This window comes from Ornithorhynchus anatinus, chromosome X3 (genome assembly GCF_004115215.2).
Source record: "Ornithorhynchus anatinus isolate Pmale09 chromosome X3, mOrnAna1.pri.v4, whole genome shotgun sequence".
NCBI lineage: Eukaryota > Metazoa > Chordata > Mammalia > Monotremata > Ornithorhynchidae > Ornithorhynchus > Ornithorhynchus anatinus.
The window spans coordinates 20,822,851-20,846,416 of NC_041751.1; the positions used below are offsets into that span (position 1 = coordinate 20,822,851).

The following is a 23,566-nucleotide window of genomic DNA, read 5'->3' on the forward strand; positions in this document are numbered from 1 at the left end:
AGCTAATTACCCCACCTCTCTTAGCCATACCCTCTTCACCAGGCTTCCCCTGTCATTTGTTAAAACTGTTCCAGTCCCATCATGGCAGATAAATAAGTGAATAATTGCATGATTAGGAAGAGCATCATACCATCCTTACAGAAGCATCTCCCTCAAAAAAAAAAAATCCGAAGCAGGGGGCTTGTCCTTCCCTCATGTTACCTTCAGGCGGAGGGAGCCTGAAGGAAGACCCTGAAACAGTTGGACCAAGGTTCACCTAAAGAATCAATAGCAGACCTAGATCTGCTAATTCCAACCGCGAGATCTTCAGAAGATGTCAGCAAAAATCATGTCCATACCAGGACGTGTATAGCAGGGTACCGTCGTATAGTGAAATGAGAACTCTGCCTGAAAATGTACCGGAATAAGAAGTCCGTGAAAAGAACCCCAGCCATGATCCGCTCCCGGTGGAGAGCAGCCAGATGCGCTCTTGTCTTCCAGCATCTGGGTGGCGTTGATGGCCGGTAAAAGGGCTAAATGGGAGGATCCTGACCCGCTGGAAGGAGCCAGTGGTTTGACCTTGGTCCGACTCTGTAGAGTCTGGCTGCGTTGGCTAGACCCAGGTATAGGGCCTGGCGCCAACAGCAGTGAGTTCTAGAGGAGGGGTGGGTGGGGAACTGTCGGTGGGAAGACTGGTTATGCTGGTAGGTGAATTCCCTCAAAAGGCTGCTTGAAAAAGAATGAAATATACCATCCCCATAACTGTAACACTTATAACACATCCCCATAACACTTTACCAGTCTACCCTAGCATTCGCTATCCTCCAAAATTTCTGCCTGTCCTATCAATTGATGCTTTAAAATCAAGGACCCTTTGGCAACGCCCCTTTACCGTTGTTCTGTCAGTATTCCACCTCTGTCGCCTGAGGATGTCCGTCTAAGCTCCAAAGTCACAAAGAGAAATGCTCGCTCAATTACTTTTCACCCAAAAGGGTGCATTGCAAAAATCCCGTTTGCACCCTCCGACATTCCCTTCAGCCTTGTTTTTTCTGGTCACTGAACAAGAGCCTATCTGCATTGTTAGTGGACAGATTCCTCCAACTTTACTACTTGGTTTTCTCTTTGCTGATCTCTTAAACCTTTTTTTAAAAAAATCCAATAAAGGCCACTTTTCAGGCCCACAGAGGGTTGATTTCCTTGGTGAACTGCCACGAATTTTCCCGTGGCCAAGAGAGTCGATCGTGTGGCTGAAAAGGCACTGCTTTGGTGAACCCCAAGCCTGACCTTTCTATTTCCTATCCTCACATCAAGAGGAACAGGAGACTGAAAGTTAAGGCAAAATGCCACCAGAGTGTGGAGCAGTGTTGGGAGTGTTTGGAGAGAAAGAGGCTGTGGATGCCATTGAACATGGCTTATTCATGATTCCTAAATGGCAGCATTTATGATGGCTGTGGGGTTCTGTGTTAGAACCACCCTGACACTAGGGTGCCAAAGTTTGAGATTTGGCTGGAGAATAAGTCTGCCTGGGGAAGTTCAGGGAGAGAAGCGAAACAGATTAAGAAAGGTATAAAACCGTCATGCAGAAATGAACCACGTCTTTGGTGGTACTTAACGGATTAAATTTGTAATCGGAACAACTAAAATTACTCTGTGAAGGCACTTGGGAGCTAAGAAGCAAAATAATTTGGTAAATATGGTTAATATTTCTCAATTAATCAGTGGTATTTCTTGAGTGCTTACTATGTGCAGAGCACCATACTAAGCACTTGTGAGAGTACAATACAACAGAGTTAACAGGCCCATTCCTCGCCCACAACGAGCTTACACGTGGCATTACCAAATTTGGCATGAAGCGGGGGCTGGCTAATGTAGTTTGGAAATAAATTACTTGGGAACAGACTGCAGATAGGGGTTCCGTATACATATGCAACTGTCTGAGTAAAGGAATGTGCCTAGGGCTGAGAAGGCCTGGGACACCGTGCTCCCAATTTTAAGGCTCTGACTACGGAGGATATTCATAAATCAATCAATCATTCAGTGGTATTTATTGAGCACTTACGATGTGCAGAGCACTGTTGATCTGGATGTTGTTGGGAAAAGGGTCCAGTTTAGTGGAGACAGAAAAAGTTGGCAGATCTGGCTCAGGACTGGGCTCTCATAGTACCGGATCACAATTACCGAGTTTTTTTCCTTCCTTAATTTTTTTAAAAACCACATTAATGATCTTTTCAGCAATTAAAGTGAACAGTGCTTCCAGAACCATTTGTAGGTTGCACTGTGAATGTGTTTTCTTCCTTTTTCGCCCCTTTCACAGAGCCTGGCTTTACAAGTGCTTTTCTGCAGTGTAGCAAAACAGACCTGATTGTAAACAGCATTGGATAAATTCAGGCGCAATTAATTCCTTCCCCTAACGCCTTGCTCTTTCTCATCCCCCAGCACATCCCAATTTGCAGAAGGATTGCCGGAGATTAACTTTACAGTTGCCCTAGCAGGTTCTTTTCCCATCTCCCTGCCCAGGTTCTGGGAAAGCAGAAAGACTATATAAAGTGAGGGGTGGGCAGAGACTTCTGTTTAATGAGCTGTTTCCGTTAGATCTCTGCTGCTTTCCTAAACTCCTTTGGTCAGATAAATGACACAGCCTATTTTTGCCTCCGATTAATAATTCATAGTAGGTCCTTTGAAAACTAGATTCCCTTCAAACCACCACATCTGTTGACCCCCGCTGATGGGTGGACACCCAGATTCGGAGGTGGGGCTCTTGCATATCTTTTGGAACTTTCTGTAAGTTGTTCTTCAGTCAATCACCGTGAGCTCCTTGCGGGCAGACAGCACGTCTACCTACTCGGTTACTTTGTACTCTTCCCAAGTACTTGGTACAGAGTTCTGCACACAGTAAGCCCTCAGTAAACGCGATTGATTGACCGACTGTACTAAGTGGTTGGGGGAGTACAGTCGAGTAGGTACACATGATCCTCCCTCTCTCCTTCCCTCATCCTTGAGTCTAGGTCTTTATGACCTGGAACTCAGGCAGTCTGACCTAGCCCCGGACCACCAACTAGTCTAATAATTGGGTTTCCGGAAAGCTTGTGAAATTGGAGATCACGATGTCTTCTGCACCGTGGACAGTATCTCTCCCTTCAATGAAAACACACCCTGCATCCTGCCCCTACTGTAATTTGAGGCATTTCCTGGGAATGGCAGATTTTGTAGTAGCGGACAGCATGAAAGAGTTGGAAAGTGAGTTGGGATGACAGGTGGGATCTGACCATTTCCATTCACTTCCAATAAAATCTCTTACAGTGAATGGAGCGATTCCCCTAGCAGCTGCTTCATCCAGCACTAAGCATGCTGGGGAAGTTGGAAAAAGTAGGATGAATTGTGGAACAAGCACCCTAAATACGTGAAGGGGGCCCTGGCATTCCCCAGATAAAAGGGCATGGTTTTTCAGATGATGTGGCTGTAGTTTTTTCTTGAGACAGAGTTGGCTCACCTGGCCCAGGGACCCGCTTAAGGTGGCACGATGTTCGTGACCATCACTCAAGAGTACGGAAAAGAAAGACAGAAGGAGGAAATGAAAAAGTACATCTCTTAAATTCTCTGAGAGAATAAAAAAGCCTTCTTTCTCCCATTTTTGAGCTCTCTTCATCAGTCAGTCAGGGGCATTTATTGAGTGCTGGCCCTATGCGAGCCCTGTACTAGAAGTAGAATAGAATCTTTGGGTATAATCCCTGCCCTCAAGAAGTTTACAGTCTAGTGGGGGAGACAGTAAAATAAATTACAGGTGGGGGGCAACCAACTTTAAGGACCTGTACACTAAGGGCTGCTGGGAAAAGGAGTGGGGTGAGCTCCCCAAATGCTTAGAGGATGGATGAGGACTCGAGTGCATAGGTGATGGAGTAAAGGAGGCATTAAGGTGGGGAGGTGAGAAAATTAAACCATGGAAGACCTCCTGGATGAGGGGGTTTTGAAGTGAGCTATAGTGAGTAGGTTGGTGTTAGAGGAGCAAAGTGTGCTCACTTTACCCAGTGGGGTCAAAGCAGCGCTGGAAGTAAGTGGGGCTGCCAGAACTGGCCAGACCTCGACTACCGTATAAGAAAAATCCTTGAACGGATGAATGATTGGGAGGTGGGAGCAGAGGGAATTGGAGCCATCGCCCCCCCCCCCCCCCCCCCACCCCCAACCACCTCCCCAGTTCTCCGCCCCTCGGGAATCCCTTTCACCATCAGCACACCAGTTACAAAAGTCTTTTTTTTTAATCCCGCACTGTGTCGAAGCTAGAACTCGTAAACAGGCTCAACAGAGATTAGCTTAGTTCACCAGGCAAACGAAATTGCCATTCATCAGCTGATCTGGGCCTCACATTCAGAGTCCTGGTTCTAGCATTTCTGCCTGTTTGATGTTTTATCTCAAAACTTATTTTCACCTGCTTTTGGGTTTGCTGATTCCCTACTTGTCAATCTTAAATGTGCAGAGAAGATGGGCAGTCAGAACATTTTTTTTTAAATGGTGCTTATAATTATCATTAATACGTGCCAAGCACTGTACTCAGCACTGTGGTAGATACAAGATAACCAGGCCCCCCATAGGACTCACAGTTTAAGTAGGAGGTAGGACAAGCATTGAATTCTCATTTTGCAGATGAGGGAACTGAGGCACAGAGAAGCTGACTCCCTAGGTCTCTCAGCAGGCACCAAGCAGAGCTGGGATTAGAACCCAGGTCCTCTGATTCCTAGGCCCGTTCTCTGTCCAACAAGATTATGCTGCTTCTCGTGGCACTTGTTAATAATTGTGACATTTGTTAAGAGCATACTATATGCCACACACTGTACTAAGCTCTACAAGATGATGAGGTTGGGCACAATTCCTGTCCCATGTGGACCTCACAGAATAAATTGGAGGATTTCATCTCTATTTTACAGATGGACATGTGGGTTGAACGAGAGAGTTGAGTCGAGCTCATTGTGGTCAGGGAATGCCTCTTGCGTAGAGGATAGAGCTCGGGCCTGGGACTCAGAAGGACATGGGTTCTAATCCCAGCTCCATGTGCCTGCTGTATGACCTTGGGCAACCCACTTCACTTCTCTGGGCCTCAGTTCCCTCATCTGTAAAATGGGGATTGTGACTGCGAACTCCACATCGGAGAGGGACTGTGTCCAACCCGATTGGCTTGGATCCACCTCAGCGCTTAGGACGGTGCCCGACACATGGGAGGCGCTTTACAAATACTATCATTATCATTATTGTTAGTAGCCGTACTTTCCCAAGCACTTAGTACAGTGCTCTGCACACAGTATGCGCTCAGTAAATATGGCTGAATGAATGAATGAGAGGTTAATGCCAAGGTTACGGGCTCGTGGGTTACAGGGAGGATGGCTGTCTTATCTATAGCGGTGGGAAAGTCTCGGGGAGGAAATTGGGACATGATGAGTTTGAGGTGTTGGCTGGCAGGAAAGGGTTTGGGTGGGAAGATGAGGAGTTCTAGATGGGACATATTAAGCTTGAAGCGGCGGTGGGGCGTCCACCTCGAGCTGTCCTTAATCAGGAGGAAATGCCAGAGTACGGTGAAGGAGAGATCCAATAATAAAATAAATGCCTAAAATAAGGAGTCGTGCAATACACATTATTAAATAAAGGCATGGGGCACATGTGTACTGAATACTATATAATCGTCCTTTGTATTTGAAAAAGACCCCATCGATGGTGAAATTCAGTTCACATTGAACTGAAAAGGTCAGTGTGAGACCCTGACCTGTGCACGTAAAAAGGTTTTCCCCTGTTGTGTTATCATGCTTGATGTTAGCAGTGCTTGGCGCTGTTAACTCTTTTGCCTCCTTGTACCTATGAATGCATATTATATTCATATGATGATGATGTTACTGATGGTTATACAGAGCACTAAATCTGTCTGACTTTGGCCCTTGTGGATAGCGAGCAGTGTATTCACCTGGGCAGGATGATGTCACACGGGCCCTTTCGTGGCAGCACTTGGAGTTTGGCTGATCCTGGAGCATTTATTGCTTCAAGAGAGCTTTGGTGGCATCGCGTCCCCTCCCTCCCACGTTGACTTTCGCCAAAACCTTCGTGTTCCTTTGTCCGGTCCCGGTGAACTTGGATGAAACTTGGCGCTGGGCATCGGATTGGAAGGATCTGGTGTCTAAACATGGGACACGTAAGTGCCTGGTGCTGAATCCGGAGTGGGCAGGTCAGGCCTGCTGGAAAGCAGACTGTCGCCTGTCAGACCAGACAAACGGCCAGGCTCGTCCGCATTTATTTTTTCCAGGCATAGAGATTATCCTCCATCGGGTGATTTCTCCTAATAGAAGCACAGAAATGACGGCCTGGACTTAGCCCAGAGAAGAAGAGGGGTTTTGGAGGCATGGGAACAGAGGAAGAGATGGTTTCACTCTGCCCTTTTTCATAGCAGTTCCTCTTACCAACATGGCCCTCCGGCCACCACAATGTATCCATCCCCCAGCCCGGCAGTCCTGAGGGGCAACAGGAGAGAGATTATCCTTCCCATCCCTCATTCCCGCCTCCTGCCAGAGGGCCGACAGGCCTAACAAAACGCCACATTGTGGGCACTGGAGGGAAAGCGAGAACAAGAGGAGCCCAAAGCAAGGTCAAACTGCAGGATCAGGAGCTCCCTAATGGGCTCCCTGGAGCTTCTGCCTCTAGCTCCCACCTTCTTTATCCTCAGACAAGGGTTGTGGCCTAACTGCATTAGGCAGCAGTGGTGGGAATGCCGGAGAGGCGGGTTGGGTCTTGCGGGGGGCGATGTTTCATAACCCTTCCTGCCCCTGCTGCATCCCCCCTTCCCCCGCCACCCCGAGGTCTTGGTGGTGTCTGTGCAGCAGACGGAGAGAGAGAGAGAGAGAGAGAGAGAGCGAGAGAAAACGTGTGTCGTGAATCTCGACATGTTTGTCTTTCTGTGAGTCAGGGAGAGTTCTGTGCCCGTGTCTCTCTCTTCTTGAAGCGACCTATATTTTACCATAGCAGATCCATGCTTTCTTTGCACACTGAGCAGTGAGCAGCTGATACAATTCAGTCTTGGATGTCAGAGGAGCAGAGTATCTTAGTATTTTGAAGGGAAATCATTCTTAATAAAAAGGGACCTTTGAAATAACGCAGTGAGCTATTTTGCTAAAAAGGTGTTCCTGGAGCCATTTTAAGACATCAGATAGTAAATCAATCAGGCCCATAGATAGCTAGCACAATTTAGATTTATGCACACTTTTCCTAAATAATAGTACCGATCTGATTTTAGGCTAGGACAAAATGCAATACTTCCTTCAGTTTGATCTGATCTATTACAGCTGTTTCTCTCTCCCGCTGCCTTCCACAACCCCAACAGATAGGGGAGAAGCAAAATCTTAGCAAAGCTGGATGAGCTCAGAATTATCAATGTCTGTGGAAAGGATGCACTTTCACACTAACTATATGGCAATGAAGAGCACTCGGAAAGCCCTAAAAGCGAGCAAGTATTTCTTATGATATTGTTAGGTGCTTTTATCCTACAGGTGGAAGGATTTTAAATTTAGTACATATATAATAATAATAATAATGTTGGTATTTGTTAAGTGCTTACTGTGTGCTGAGCACTGTTCTAAGCGCTGGGGTAGATACAGGGTAATCAGGTTGTCCCACATGAGGCTCACAGTTAATCCCCATTTTACAGATGGGGTAACTGAGGCACAGAGAAGTGAAGTGCCTTGCCCACAGTCACACAGCTGACAAGTGGCAGAGCAGGGATTCGAACTCATGACCTCTGACTCCCAAGCCCGTGCTCTTTCCACTGAGCCATGCTGCTTCTCTATTCATGTATTCTCTATTCATGTATTCTCTATTCATATATTCATGTGAGCTAGTGTGAACTGGGTCATAGCTGAAGTGATGATTACCATTTTTGAAAGAAAATATTGTTTTATAACATTAGGGAACAGGTGTGTTCAGGAGAGGAAATGAGATTAAGATGGCAACCTGATTTCAGCAGGACACTCCTGAAATTAAAGTTCTATCTCACCATGAACTTTAGCGTCCAACCTGATTATCTTGTATTTACCCCAGTGCTTCCTACATCTTGGCTTGGTTCATAATAAGCGTCTAACAAACAGCAAAGGCCTAGTGGAAAGAGCATGGGACTAGCTGTTCTAATACCTGGCTTCTAAAACCTGCTCCACCACGCATCCGCTGTCTGCCCTTAGGCAAATCACTTAACTTCTTTGTGCCTCGGTTTCTTCATCTGTAAAATGGAGATTAAATCCTAATCCCTCTTTCTTTGAATGATACACCTGAGTGAGGCAGGGATAGTGCCCTACCTGATTACCTTGTATCTGCCCCAGCACTTAATATAGTGCATGGTACCTAGTAAGTGCTTAACAGATACCATAATTATTAAAAAATTCCCACAATTATTATTGTTATTTGGGACATTCAAGTCCAGAAAATCCAGTGCTTATCAAGGATATTTTCACAGGTTGAAAAAAATGCTTACCCATCTCAAGCTTTTGTATTGCAGTGATGCAATTATTTCGATTCAACAAAATGATTAATATAAATTTACATAGTCTAAAATGGCAGTTTTATTCCTACATTTGCAGGCACCGACCCTACACCGAAGTCCACCAAACTGTGCTTTAATAGGAGGAGAAGCTGTGGTTGGGGGAGACTGAGGGGCCGGGGGGTGGGGAGCGATCCTCAGAACTGCAGGTATAGTCTGATTTGGAATGTGATGAGCAGTTACTGTGATGTTGTTACTGAATTTTAATAGTTCTCGGTGGTGTTCTTTAAAGAATGCACACAAATAATTCTGACAAGATGAAATCATTTTATCATGATGTATGGATGCTTCGGAATCAGAATCCTGGTAAAATAATACATCAAATCTAGCTAGAGACACATGCAGCCTGCACTAATTTGCTCCAGGTAATTTTCCTTCTTTGAGAGTACAGCATGAGGAAGTGCAATATTGGCCTTCGAATACTAATATCTCTGGTCAGGGAAGTGTAATGAATAAGCCAAAAAATTAATTACACACTATGTTAAAATAAACACCCTTGGATAACGCCAGTGAAATAATGGCAGTTTTAAATAGAACTAAGCTGGTTCTCCAAGGGCCCGGCGAAAAGAAACATAATTTAATAATTGCTTAATGCTCTGTTTTAAAATGACTATTTAGGGAAAGTTGGCAAATAATATCTTAGAAAAATGTCCCGCAGGCGGCAAGGGCACCTTTCATGGAACTGAAGCATCCTGGGGCCCTGAGCCTAAACCGTCACTCACAGAGGGGTGTCGGACTGTTCTGGCAGCTTCCGTGAAACCTCAGCGAGGCTGTTCTCGGTGAGGATCGGGAATAGTGTAATAAACAAGGAGGGGGATCCGGACCCATATTTAGGAGCATACGATCTGGAGGGGGAGGCAGAGATTGATGTAAATAATTTGCTTGGAATCTAGCAGTTATCCATTTTCCTCACATTTTCCTCCCAGGGGAGCTGTGCTGGTGTGAGCAGAGCTTCTCTGCTGGTGCGCCTGCTGGGTTTCAGGACCTGTGGTGGGTGGTCTCATCCTGCCGGGGGATGGGGAGTACGGTTTGGAGGGGTCGCCGATGAAAGCGGTCTAGGGACTGGAGGGAACTTGTGAAGAAAATCCAGGTCTCTCGGGCATAGAGAAGGTTGATCCCCAAGGCAGCCCGCAACTTGGTAAGGGGTTCTGATGCCCCATTGTTACCATAAGTTGCCCGGTGGTCAGGGCTGGGTTCAGACATTTGACTGCCCCCTTGCCAGAGTCCGGTTGACCATTCCACCGCGAATTTGGTGATGTCAGCTGGTGGGCTGTGTGATATCATCACACTGGGGCATATGCCATCTGCGTGGCAGGTTTAGGCAGCCCCTGGCTTTCCACTGGGTCCTAGGAGGTTGGACTAGGCTCCAGATTTGGGCTGATGGAGAATGGGGAGGGGGAGAGCCTGCGAGTCTGTTGTGTGGCCTTGAGCAAGTCACTTTACTTCTCTGTGCCTCAGGTACCTCATCTGTAAAATGGGGGTTGAGACTGTGAGCCCCACGTAGGACAGGATCTGTGTCCAACCCAGTTAGCTTGTATCCACCCCAGCGCTTAGTACAGTGCCTGGCACATAGTTAAGTGCTTAACAAATGCCACAATTACTGGGAGTTGAGTCACCGCCCAACCCCCACAGTAACTAGTGTGAACCAACTGCCCAACTCAGCTCCCACTGCGTGTGGGGGAGAGGGGCACCGGCTACTCCGCTCCCCCAAAACCATCCTGGGTGGTGGGAAACACTGCTCCGCCATGGGGCCGGGTGATGCCCAAGCTTCACCCTTTTCCCCCACATCAGACCAAATCCCCCTGCTCGCCGAGGCTCTGTAGCCTGCAGGCCCCACCCTGGCTTCCTCTCCACCACCCCGGCTCCAGGAACCGAAAGTTGGTAATGTAGTTAACACCGCGCCACGCTCCCTTCCCCATCACTCTGCTCGTCCAGGCCCTGACCCCGCACTCTCCTCGGGGAGGCAGCCCACTCCGTACTTGCAGGACACAACACCAAGTCCACAGAGCATCCCTCGTGCCCAGGGCCAGGGCCAGAGCAGTAAGAGCGGAAGCCACTGGCTCCCGTGGGCTCAAGATGCTCAGGAGTGGGGGCTCAGGGTGTGGCCAAGTGATAGGGTTGGGGTCTCCCAGTCTCCATATCCCCTTCTGTGCCCCGCTCCCGGAGCCGGAGCTGGGATTGGGGCCGGATTCACCACTCCCACTCCACTCACCGTTGGCCGCCTTCCCCGCCACAGCTCCTACCTCATAGTAACCCCTTCCCCCATCTCCTCCCCCAACCCACCCCCTCACCACCCACCCCACACCATCTAACCTCCACGACATCCAACCCGTGAGATGGAGATGAGGGTACTTCCACCCACCCCACACCATCTAGCCTCCACGACATCCAACCCGTGAGGTGGAGATGAGGGTACTTCAGGAAAAGGAAGGGAGAATCGCGAAACCGATACGGCCCCCTCCCACCCGCAGCATCAGATCTGGCCGACCGAGACTCGGTTCAGGGATGGTGGCCATCTTGAATAGGTCAAGAAACCCGCCTGCCACCCTGAGACTTATTACGGATTGCCTGAAGCCGGGTCTGCTGGGAACATTGTATTTTAAGGTCTGGCCTGATGGAGAGCCAGAAAGCTGACATTTAATACTTTGGAAGGGACCTTTTATGTAATGGTCCGGGGGTGCCCTGAAATAGTTAATGGGAGCTAATTTCCCTAAGGCTCTTAATGAGTCAGGTTGTATCTGTACGCAACTTCATTCATGTTTTCTATAACTAACTCGGGCTTCACTCAAGAGATACTGCGTTGAGATTAACATTTAAAACGCAGAGCATATATTTTGGGGAAGAGACATATATTTTTGCAAAACGTTTAGGTTATATTAATAACCAGCTCCAGTCTAAGAATAGTCTTTCGTCTCTGCCATAATTTGTATAATTTCATGAAATTTATTTTTGAAAGAAGTAGGAGATGGCATATGGTGAGACAAAGGACTGAAATAATCCTTTGATCAAACTTCCTTGTTACAGTTTTCATTCTGAAGATGATTTCTAATCAATGTGCACTAACACAGCACACTGAGGAGTAATTACTGTACATGCATTTTACTCGAGGCTGTGATTAAAAACAAGATGTGAGATCAGAGGGGCATAAAATGAATAAAGGAAAAAAATCTGAAATGTGCAGACAATTTATTAAGCGTGCACTAGAAGAGAAAGACTTATTCTAGGTCCTCTGAATTTTTTCACTCTGGCCAACAGCAGTGCTGCAGTAAAGGGCGAAAGAATCACTTCCGTTGGAAACCTTCCGATATATGAAGATTATCGATTATTGAGAGCCCACTGTGTGCAAAATGCAGCACCAAGCACTGGGGGAAACTACGATAGAGTGAATAGACATGATCCCTTAGGGATTATCCAGTCTTGCAGGGGAGACAGACCTAAAACACTTCCACAGTTATGTGGGAGAAGGAATATACCTGAGAGTTAGTGCTCAAGTAGTAACGAGGTAGGTAAACTAGGTCCCGAAGCGCTCCAGGAGGTACGTAAACGTGAAAGTGCCACAGAAGAGCTCGACCAGTAGTTGCGGGAGAGAAATCGTATCCTGGAGGAGATATGAATTCCACAGGGCTTTGAAAACGAGGATGTCTGTGGTCCATCACAGTTAACGGGGGAGGTAGTTCCAGGCAGCAAGAAGGGTGTGGGAGAGGAGCTGGTGATGGGAAAGACAAGAAAGAGGCACAGCGAGGAGGAAAGCTTGGGGGGCATGGAGAGTATGTGCTGCAGTGTAGTGAGAGAAGAAAGTGGAGAAGCCGGTCGGAGAGCTGATTGAGTACCGTAAATTTCCTCATAATGAGAATTTGCGATTATTTGTGGTTTTCATTTGTCCATGTTTGTGCTCTCCTCAAGCAGCCTAAAGTAGATCAAATTCTGCCCTCTCCGTCGTCTCTTCTATAAATCACATCTCTTTTCATTTTAAGCTCATTCATTCATTCGATCGTATTTATTGAGCCCTTTCTGTGTGCAGAGCACTGTTGGAAAATACAATTCAGCAACAAAGAAAGACAATCCCTGCCCACAACCGGCTCACGGTCTAGAAGGGGGGAAGACAGACGTCAAAACAAGTAAACAGGCATCTATAGCATCGATAATAATAGAAATAAAATAAATAGAATTACAGATATATATACACATCAAATCAAGTAAACAGACATTGATATAAATAAAAAGAATTATAGATATGTACATATAAGCACAAGTGCTATGTGAGGAAGGGTAGAGCAAAGGGAGCGAGTCGGAGCGATGGGGGAGAAGGGAAGCTGAGGAAAAGGGGGGGCATAGTCTGGGAAGGCCTCCTGGAGGAGGTGAGCCTTCAGTAGGGCTTTGAAGGGGGGGAAGTGTGATTGTGGCCATGGAACCTATCTACCAACTCTGTTTTATTGTACTCTCCCAAGCACTTAATAAGCTCTGCACACAGTAAGCGCTCAATAAATATGATTGATTGATTGATTGACTGACTTTGTTTCTGTTCCAGCAGCGTGACTGACCAGACTTTGATTTATACATTTGATTTTCTATGTTTCTGATTCCTTTTTAAGTGTGGAAATGCTTCAGCTGCTTTAAGCAAGCACTGAACGATTCTATATGTTCCCAAATCAAAATTTAAACAGTTGAATTCTCTATAGAGAACATTTACCAGCCCAGGATCTAGAAGACAATAAAGAGCAGAAGCAGAAGCATCCTAGGGGATGGAGTACAGGCATGGGAGTCAGAAGGACCTGTGTTCTAATCCTGGCTCCGCCACTTGTCTGCTGTGAGACCTTGGGTAAGTCACTTCATTTCCCTGTGCCTCATTTACATCATCTGTAAAATGGGGGTTAAGACTCTGGGACAGGGACTGTGCCCAACCCGATGAGCTTGTATCTACCCCAGTGCTCAGTACAGTGTCTGGTACATACTAGGCACTTCACAAATACCATAAAAAATAAAAATAAACATTGGTAAACTTTACTCCTCTAATGCCATCCTACTCTCAGTTCCTTGATCTCCCCTCACTTGCTACCAACCCATTGCCCACATCTTCACTCTGGCCTGAAACTCCTTTCCCTTTCATATCTGACAACCCACCACTCTCCCCACCTCGAAACCCTTCTAAAATCATATCTCCAAGAGGCCTTCCCTGACTAAGCACTCATTTCCTCCATCCCCTCTCCCCTCTGTGTTACCTATGCATTTGACTGTCTACCCATCGAGCAGTTGGATAATGGCCAGCCCCACTTCGCTCATGTTCATACCCTTCTCCTGTCTTGTCTTATGCTGTCGGGTCATTTCTGACCCAGAGCGTCTCCATGGACCCGTCTTCCCCAGGATGCCCCACCTCCAGCTGCAGTCATTCTGGAAGTGTATTTATAGAGTTTTCATGGCAAAAATATGGACTTACCATTACCTTCTTCCACGCGGTAAACTTGAGGTCTCCTCCCTCGTTTCTCTCCCATGCCGCTGCTGCCCGGCATGGGTGAGTTTTGATTTGTAGCAGATGGCTTTCCGCTCACTAGCCACTGCTCAAGCTAGGGATGGAATGGGGATGGCTCTGCTTGACTCTCTCTCCCATAGCCGAGACTAGCAGAGTACTGGAAACTCTCCAGGTGCCATCCTGAGAGAGGGGTGCATATCCTTATTCTCTACTATTTCCCCTCTCTGTAATTCATTTTGATTTCTCTCCCTCCGACTGTTAGCTCCTTTTGGGCATGGGTTGCATCTACTAACTCTGTTCTTTCATATTTTCCCATGTGCTCTGCACACAATAAGACCTCAGTAAATTCTGTTGATTGCTTGACTGGCCAAAATCCGTCAAAAGACTTTTGTTGATGGCTCTGTTCTTCTAGGCACAAGCTATTGCAATCCCCAGTGTTCTATATCTGCTGAGGTGCCCCAAAAAATTACAAATATTCATTCAGTCGTATTTATTGAGTGCTTACTGTGTGCAAAGCACGGTACTAAGCACTTAGCACTGTAGGTATAGGTATTACCTGCCCAAGAGACCTGATGGAAATTCTTCAAATGAAGTGCCTAAATCCACTGCCAGGTATTAGTTTAAACATTGGGCGAACTACATTCATTGATATGCCTGTAATTCTTCTCCTAATCACAAAAATTTGGCAGGGAGCAGGATAACCCATTGGTTTTTGTTGGTTTGTTCTTTCCCCTCTAGTCTGTGAGCTCGTTGTGGGCAGGGAACGTGTCAACTGACTGTTATATTGTACTCTCTCAAGTGCTTAGTACAGTGCTCTGCGCAAAGTGAGCACTCGATGAATAACATTGATTGATCTTAAAAGCACCAACAGTCTTGAGGTTCACTGGTATTTGAAAACCGAACTCCTTATCTTCCCACCCAAACCCTGTCCTTCCCCTGACTGTCCCGTCCCTGTAGACAGCAGCACCACTCCTCCTGTCTCTCAGGCCCATATCCTTGACATCCTCCTTGACTCTTCTCTCTCATTCAACCCACATATTCAGTCTATCACTAAATCTTGTCAGTCGAACCTTCACAACGTGGCTAAAATCCGCCCTTTCCTCTCCATCCAAATTGCTACCATGTTAATCCACGCATTTTTCCTATCCCGCCTTGATCACTGTATCAGCTTCGTTGCAGACCCCCCCCGCACCTCCTCCGGTCCGGTCCGTACTTGGCTCTGTCCCGGAATCATTTTTCTACGAAAACATTCAGTCCGTGTTTCCCCACTCCTCGAGCACCTCCGGCGGTTGTCCATCCACCTCTGCATCAAAGAGAAACTCCTTACCATCAGGTTTAAAGCACTCAGTCACCTTGCCCCCTCCTACCTCACCTCGCTACTCTCCTACTCCAACCCAGCCCGTGTATTTCACTCCTCTAATGCCTACTTACTCGCTGTACCTTGATCTCCCCTATCTTGCTGCCTCTGTCCTGCAACGCCCACCCTCTTCATATCCGACAATTACTCTCCCCCCCACCTCAAAACCTTATTGAAGGCACATCTCCGCTAAGAGGCCTTCCCTGACTAAGCCCTCTTTTCTTTTCCTTCTACTCCCTTCTGCATCACCCTGACTTGCTCCCTTTATTCATCCCCACTCCCAGCCCCACAGTACTTATATACCTATGTAAATAAAATAAATTTATATATTTATATTCATGTCTGTCTCCCCCTCTAGACTGTAAGCTCGTTGTGGTCAGGGAATGAGTCTGTTATAGTACAGGGCTCTAGACACGGTGGGGGCTCCATAAATACGATTGATTTATTGATTGACGACTTTTAGGAGACGCGTACGACCTGGGTTCTAATCCTGGCTCGGCCACTGTGTGGCCTCGGGCAAGTCACAGAGCATCTCTGTGCCTCAGTTTTCCTACCTGTAAAATGGGGGTTAAATCCTGCTCCTTCCTGCTTTGACTGGGAGCCCCATGAGGGACAGGGCCCATGTCCAATCTCATTATCTGGTATCTATCCCAGCACTTGGCCCATAGTAAGTGCTTAACAAATACCAAAACAACAACAACAATGTAAAAGCGTCCAGAGAGGCATCTTTTTGATAAGAACCTGTTAACCCCTGAGTCTTTCCAAAGATAGAAAGCTTAGTCTAAACAAAGACCCTGAGGGTTCAGATCCCTCTGGCTTCACTGGAAACTGCAAATTCATTATCACTTTATGCAATTAAGGCAACTTTTCCACATTACTGCACCGAGCAGATTGCCTGATCAAGCATGGAAGAGGGAATGACATGGGCGAACAGGCCGAGGAAAGCTTTTTAGTATTTGCTGTTGTTATAAGAGCTTTAGGGGACTGACTATCTCTCTCTCTCTCACTCTCTCTCTCTCTCTCTCGCCATATATATATATGGCGAGAGAGAGAGAGAGAGAGAGAGTTACACACTGTGGAAGGACTTCTCCTCCTCCTCCTCATCCTCTTCCTTTTCCTCCTCTTTCTCCTTTCCCTCCTCCTCCTCTTTTACTACTATGTGTCAAGCACCGTTACAAGTGCTGGGGAATAGGGGCAGTTGGCTCCTGTCCCAAGATAAGCTTGCATGCATATAGCTTTAGTGCCTTTCCCATCCTCATGAAGTGGGTTTTGGTTTGGGGAGCTCGAGCTATTAGTGGTAATTTTGGAAGCTGTAGTAAGCTTCGATTGAACTGGCAGTTTTGAAAGAAAATGACGCAGAAGAAGAGAATGGTTTCATTTATAAGGCCTTCAAAAGGAGAGGGAAGCATATATAAAGCAGGGACTTTAAAGAATAATGAATTTTCTGTCCTCTGTTCCAAGTAGCTTTCCTTTGATTCTGATGTTGGCACCCAGAAAGAGAAATGGAACAGAAACTAGAAATGAGTTGTAGTTCACAACGGGGAGAGAATGGGAAATCTGGGGCTCATGGAATCACAGACAAAGAGAGTTGGAATACTTCCCTTCCTGCTACACCTCCAGGATCATCAAGGTGCCATTTCCAAAGTCCAGTTCTTGAGTCTCCACCCTGTAAAATTAAATTAAAGCACATGGGGAAGTGCACAGAATTCCCTGTAAACAATATGTGATCTGTAGCATTGAACTGAAATCTAAGTAACAGCAATTTGTGTTCTTTGCTTTTCATCAAGAGGAAAATCGTCACCACCTTACTATCAAGAGTTGAATTTTCCCAGGTTTCCTAGCACAAAGTGAATTGCAGATAACAGATGGGCCTGGGATTACTGGCACTGAAACTTTAATGGAGGGTGAGGAGGTGAAGGGGACTTGATCGTTTTCCCTTGCAAAGAACAAAGTTGTTAGACTTTGAAAACCTTGGTGCCAAACACTCAACCATAAACTGTTAGATTGGATGTGTCTGTGCATACTTCATTTTTGTTTTCAATTATTTGGGCTTACGTGCAACGACTGCCTGCTTCGTCGTGGCAGAACTCAGTACTGGCACCCGGCCTTTCTTTCATGAATTTAGAATTACTGCCGTTCTGCAGTCGGGGGAGACACTTCCTTGAAATATATCTACTTTGGACAGAAACCAGTGTTTTCTCTGTGATTTCCCCCAACTCTTCCTCCTCTATGGAATCACACCGTAGGTATATTCCATGGTTCCTTGATTTCTTTCCATCAGTCCAGAAGTAATGATCAGTCAGTGGTGTTGAAGATATGGTGAGAAGAGAGCAGTGAGGGGGGAAACTTCCCAACTTGTTCTTCTGTAAACTTTTACTCCATTGCCATTCTTCACAGGGTCTCTCTCAGTCATCACCTGTTCCTCTCCCCTTGACCACTGGCATGTGTCAGTCAGATAATATTTATGATTTGCGGAAATAGCCAGTCTGTGGCTGCATTCTCAGCTTCTCTTTCTCCCTTTGCTGAACAAATTCTTTCTTTTTCTTCACACATTCCCGTTCCTTTCTGCCTGTTCCTGCATAGGCCTGGGGGTACTCCCACAGCCATTCAGAAGGCCCATCTCACAGAGATGGAGTGGGATTGGAAGCAGAGTCTTTGGGAGAATGGGGAGGTTTGGCATTTTGGGGATAGGCTGGGCAGGGTTTTGAGAGAGAGGAGAGAAGAGGGAAGACTTAATTTGCTGCCCACTGGCCTGAAGATTATTGCCCCACTGTAATGTATTAATGATAACATTTTCAATCATCAGAAAACTGTTGTCTATTATAAAACTATATTTCTTTCATTGTGAACTTACTTCCAAATTGACCCAGCTCGCCCCGTAATCCTTGTAACACTTTTTTTATGTTTAGTTCCCCTGAACCTTTCTTCTGTCAGTCATCACTGTTTCTGAAGGAAGCTCATTGTTTCATGTTCATAACCTCATTACTCCCAAGGCCAGCTCGATTCCAGGCCACTGCGGTCAATCAAGGAACCCTGCTCATTTCGCCGTTTTCTTGCTATACATACGGTCAATGTGCAGGCCACCCATCTCAAATTGAAAAGATATATTTAGGTATCATATATTAATAAATGTGAACCGTTTTGTTTGTTTATTTTTGAGCCGGCGGAGAAACCTACCTAAGATTTCTTTGTCCATTTTGAGTCCCCACACACACTAGACCATTGAGTTCCATGGAGGGCAGGGCCTCGCTCCGATGTATTTGTACCATCTCTACCTCAGAGTAAGTGCTTCAAATTACTACTAAAAAAGAATATTGAGAAATTGTTGTCAGTCCAGAGAATAATAATGATTATGGTATTTGTTAAGCGCTTACTATGTGCCAGGCCCTGTACTAAGCACTGGGGTGGATACGAGTAACTCGGGTTGGACAGAGTTCCTGTCCCATGTGGGGCTCACAGTCTCAATCCCCATTTTACAGATGAGGTAACTGAGGCACAGAGAAGTAAAGTGAACTGCCCAGGTCACACAACAGACAAGTGGCAGAGCCGGGATTAGAACCCATGACTTTCTGACTCCCAGGCCTGTGCTCTATCCACTACACCACGCTGCTTCTCTAGAGCTACCAAAATGAATGAAAAATTGGAAAATAAATTCCGTGAGGAAAAGCCGAAGGCTTGTGGTTTTTTCCCTGGGAGGAGGAAGCTGAGTGACTTCATAATTGTTGTTCAGTGTTTGAAAGGTTTTATGGGGAGGATGTTGACCAGTTATTTTCTAGGTCCTTTACATCCATCGGCTTTAAAGCACTCAAATACCTTGCCTTCTCCTACCTTACCTCGCCACTCTCCTCCTACAACCCAGCCCGCACACTTTGCTGTCGACCTCTCTCCCACATCTTGCCTCTGGCCTGGAACGCCCTCCCTTCTCATATCCGACAGTTACTCTCCCCACCTCCAAAGCCTTAATGAAGGCACACCTCCTCCAAGAGGCCTTCCCTGACTAAACCCTCATTTCATCTTTTCCCACTCCCTCCTGCACCATCCTGGCTTGCTCCCTTTATCCACCACCCCCGACCCCAGCCACACAGCGTTTATGTACGGATCTGTTATTTATTTATATTATTCATTCATTCAATCGTATTTATTGAGCGCTTACTGTGTGCAGAGCACTGTACTAAATACGTGGGAGAGTACGATGCAACAATAAGCAAGATACAGTCACTGCCCACAGTGAGCTTATAGTATAGATGGGGGAGATGGGGGACATTAATTTAAAAAAAAATTATAGATATGTACATAAGTGCTGTGGGGCTGGGAGTGGGGAAGAACGAAGGGAGCAAGTCCGGGTGACACAGAAGGGAGCGGGAGAAGAGGAAAGAGGGGACTTACACAGAGAAGGTGTCCTGGAGGAGATGTGCCTTCAATTAGGCTTTGAAAAGTCAGTTTCCCCCTCTAAACTGTAAACTCGCCGTGGGCAGGGAATGTGTCTGTTATATTGTTGTGTCGTACTCTCCCAAGTGCTTAGTACAGTGCGCTGCACACAGTAAGCGCTCAGTAAATATGATTGATTGATTGATCGACCAATTGAAGTAAAGTAGGAGAGATTTTGGCTGGCCAGAAGGAACCACTTACTGATTGTCAGGATCTGAATAGTAAAATACTGGAATAAGTGTTATCGTGCCAATTTCTGAAGAAACAGAATTTCTTGAGCATCTACCGTTTGCATCACCGTGTGACAGGTGCTTGGGAAATGCAAACAAAATTTAAAACACGATCCTTGCCCTCAAAGAGTTTATAATCTAAGAAGAAGATAGAATATATTAATGCACAAATATACCAGAGTTAACAGTGAGAGAACAGTGAGCTACAAATAAATACCATTGATCGATTGTCCATCTCGGTCTCTCTGTTGCAACTGACTCTATCCCTTTCTCACCTAGTTCTCCTGGCTAATCTTAGATCACCATTCCTGCCCCCTTGGTGGGAACTCACTAGCAGTGTCTCCGCATCCATCATTCCATTCACCCGTCCCACTTCCTTGTGTTGTGGGGGGATCATAAGATGACCAATCATTTGTTAATAAAATGAGCTTTTTAAAAGTGCAGCAGATGTCCCTCATGCACAGGAATGATTTTGACTTTCCTGCTGCTCTTGACTCTCTCAGCTTTGCAAATTCCTGCTGCAGAGAGTCAGCTCTGTGCTCTTCTGTGGATTGAGTCACCCTGACCCTGATCTCTTCCACTTGAGACAGGCTTTTCAGTCGGAGAGCAGTCACGGAATTCTCTGTATTGTTTTGTGAATGACTCCCAAGTGTGTTTGCGGGGCAGATCAGAAACAGTCTGCTTAAGAGAAGGAAGGAACTAGAGAAGTGTAAAAGATCAGTGAGGTTCTTGAAGGCCTGAACAAAGATAGTTTGTCTTACAAAGGGAGTAAGGTTGATCGGCAGGCACAGTGCTACCCGCCTAATGTTCTTAGTTCCCGGAAAATGGAGCATTAAGTGAAAGAGACTAAGGGAAATAGATTTCCCTTAGGAAGTAATGTAAAGGGCAGTAATATACTCTGGAGGTCCAAAAAGTTGACCAAAACAGTATAAGTGTATTTTTTAAATGATAAAAGCACAATCAGTGATATTTATTGAGCTTTTAGTGTGTACAGACCACTCGAGTAAGTGCTTGGGAAAGTGCAATACAACAGAATTTGTAGATGCAATCCCTGCCCATCGCTAAACCCCTCCCTTTCCTCTCCATCCAAGCTGTTATCACTTTAATATAATAATAATAATAATAATAATGTTGGTATTTGTTAAGCACTTACTATGTGCAGAGCACTGTTCTAAGCACTGGGGTAGATACAGGGTAATCAGGTTGTCCCACGTGAGGCTCACAGTCTTAATCCCCATTTTACAGATGAGGTAACTGAGGCACAGAGAAGTTAAGTGACTTGCCCACAGTCACACAGCTGAAAAGAGGCAGAGCCGGGATCATTCCCCCATCCCGCCTAGATTATTACACCAGCCTTCTTGCTGGCCTCTCAACCTCCTGTCTCTCCCCACTCCAGGCCATACTTCACTCCACTGCCCGAATCATCTTTCTGCAAAAACGTTCAGGACATGTCACACCCCCTCCTCAAAAATCTGCGGTGGTTGCCCATCCACCTCCGTATCAAACAAAAACTCCCTTCCATTGGCTTTAAAGCAGTCCATCATCTTGCCCCCTCCTACCTCACCTCGCTTCTCTCCTTCTACGACCCCGCCCACATACTTCGCTTCTCTAGTGCTAACCTTCTCACTGGGCCTCCAGCTCGCCTGTCTCACCTCCGACCCCGGGCCCGCTTCCTGCCTCTGGCCTAAAACGCCCTCCAGACAGTCACTCTTCCCCCCTTCAAAGCCTTATTGAAGACACATCTCCTCCAAGAGGCCTTCCCAGACTAATCCCCCCTTTTCCCCATCTCCCACGCCCTTCTGTGTCACCCTGATTTGCTCCCCCTTTGCTCTCCCCGCAACTCCCAGTCCCACAGCACTTATGTCTATATCTGTAATTTTCTTTATTTGTATCGATGTCTCTCTCTCCCCCGCCTCCCCTCCAGACTGCGAGCTCATCGTGGGCAGGGAATGTCACCGTTTATTGTCGTATTATACTCTCCTAAGCAGTTAGTGCGGTGCTCTGCACAGAGTAAGCGCTTAATAAATACGACTGAATTGAATGAATGAGTGAATGCCCACAAGGAGCTTACAGCCTACACAGTTAATACAGTTGCATGATCAAATGGCGACGTCGATAAATACCGAAAATGAAAGATACTTTGAATTAGTTTCTGTAGGCATATGTAAATAAAAGTTTACATTTCTGCTAGAACACGTGTTGGATGTAACACAATGGATGTATTTTGGAAATGTTCTTCCCACAACATGAGTCTGGGTTTGACACCATCCACAAGTTGAAGCAGGTAGGGCTTAGTACAGTGCCTGGCACATAGAAAGCGCTTGACAAATGCCATGAAAAAAGTAATTTCGGTACGGGAAGGCACAGTTGTGCTCACGCATGTGACATCCTGTCAGTTTAACCTTCATAATATTGCTAAAATCCATCCTTTCCCCCAAACTGCTCCCACAGCCCGATTTACTTGTATCCACCTCAGGGCTTAGTTCACTGCTTGGCACATAGTAAGCGCTTCACAAATGCCGTAATTATTATTATTATTATTATTATTACAGTGAGTAAGTTGGCATTAGAGGAATGAAGTGTGCGGGCTGGGGTTGTACTGGGAGAGGAATAAATACGAATCAGTGAATGAACGAGGGTAGGTAGAGGAGAGGGAGCTGGGCAAGCATCTTAAAGCCATTGATGAACAGTTCCTGCTTGATGAGCAAAGGGATGGGCAACTGCTGGAGGTTTTTTATTAGAGGGGAAACATTAACTGAGTGCTTTTTTAGAAAAATGATCTGGGCAGCCGAGGGAAGTGTGGAGTGGGATGGGGAGAGGCTGGAGGCGGAGAGGTCAGCGAGGAGGCTGAATAATAATAATAATAATATTGGTGTTAAGCGCTTACTATGTGCAGAACACTGTTCTAAGCACTAGAGTAGATAGAGGGTAATCAGATTGTCCCACATGAGGCTCACAGTCCTAATCCCCATTTTACAGATGAGGTAACTGAGGCACAGAGAAGTTAAGTGACTTGCCCACAGTCACATCACTGACAAGTGGCAGAGCCGGGATTTGAACCCATGATCTCTGACTCCCAAGCCCGTGCTCTTTCCACTGAGCCATGCTGCTTCTCTGAAGCTGAAGCAGTAGTCGATGTGCAATATGAGAAGGGGTTGGGCTTGGATGAACTCTAAAAGAAGAGAGTTAAAATGGGTATCACAACAGTCATAGCCGAGTCCCCGTGTTTTGACTATCTAAAATCTGAAACCGTCTGAAAAGAATCTTGTTTGTGTGGACATTGCAGATGTCTTTGAAGCAGCATCTGAGCAGCCAAAGGCAGCGGCGTCTCGTCAGTTCAGGGAAGGAGCAGGTCATAGGCATCAGTGGAAATAGCATAACCCGATGCAAACTTAGTAACGCTAATATGTTTGGATATTAGATCAAGGAGAATATGATGGATGAACGGCTCAGTTCAGCACCGCTGTATGCAGTTGTTATTTCTGTTTCAAGATCAATAGCTGTCATAAGAGCAAACATTTGTCCCCTATTCTTTTTTAGCTCTGCCA

General features: G+C 46.2%; 1 protein-coding gene and 1 non-coding gene across 2 annotated transcripts in view; one reads left to right on the top strand and one right to left on the bottom strand.

Moving 5' to 3' along the window:
• Positions 1–23,566, top strand: part of FARS2 (phenylalanyl-tRNA synthetase 2, mitochondrial) — a 281,243-nt gene that overhangs the window by 167,176 nt on the left and 90,501 nt on the right. The window lies entirely within an intron of this gene.
• On the bottom strand, positions 14,056–14,193 carry LOC114807722. Its single transcript, XR_003755797.1, has one exon. It is a non-coding gene; the product is annotated as a small nucleolar RNA SNORA7 (small nucleolar RNA).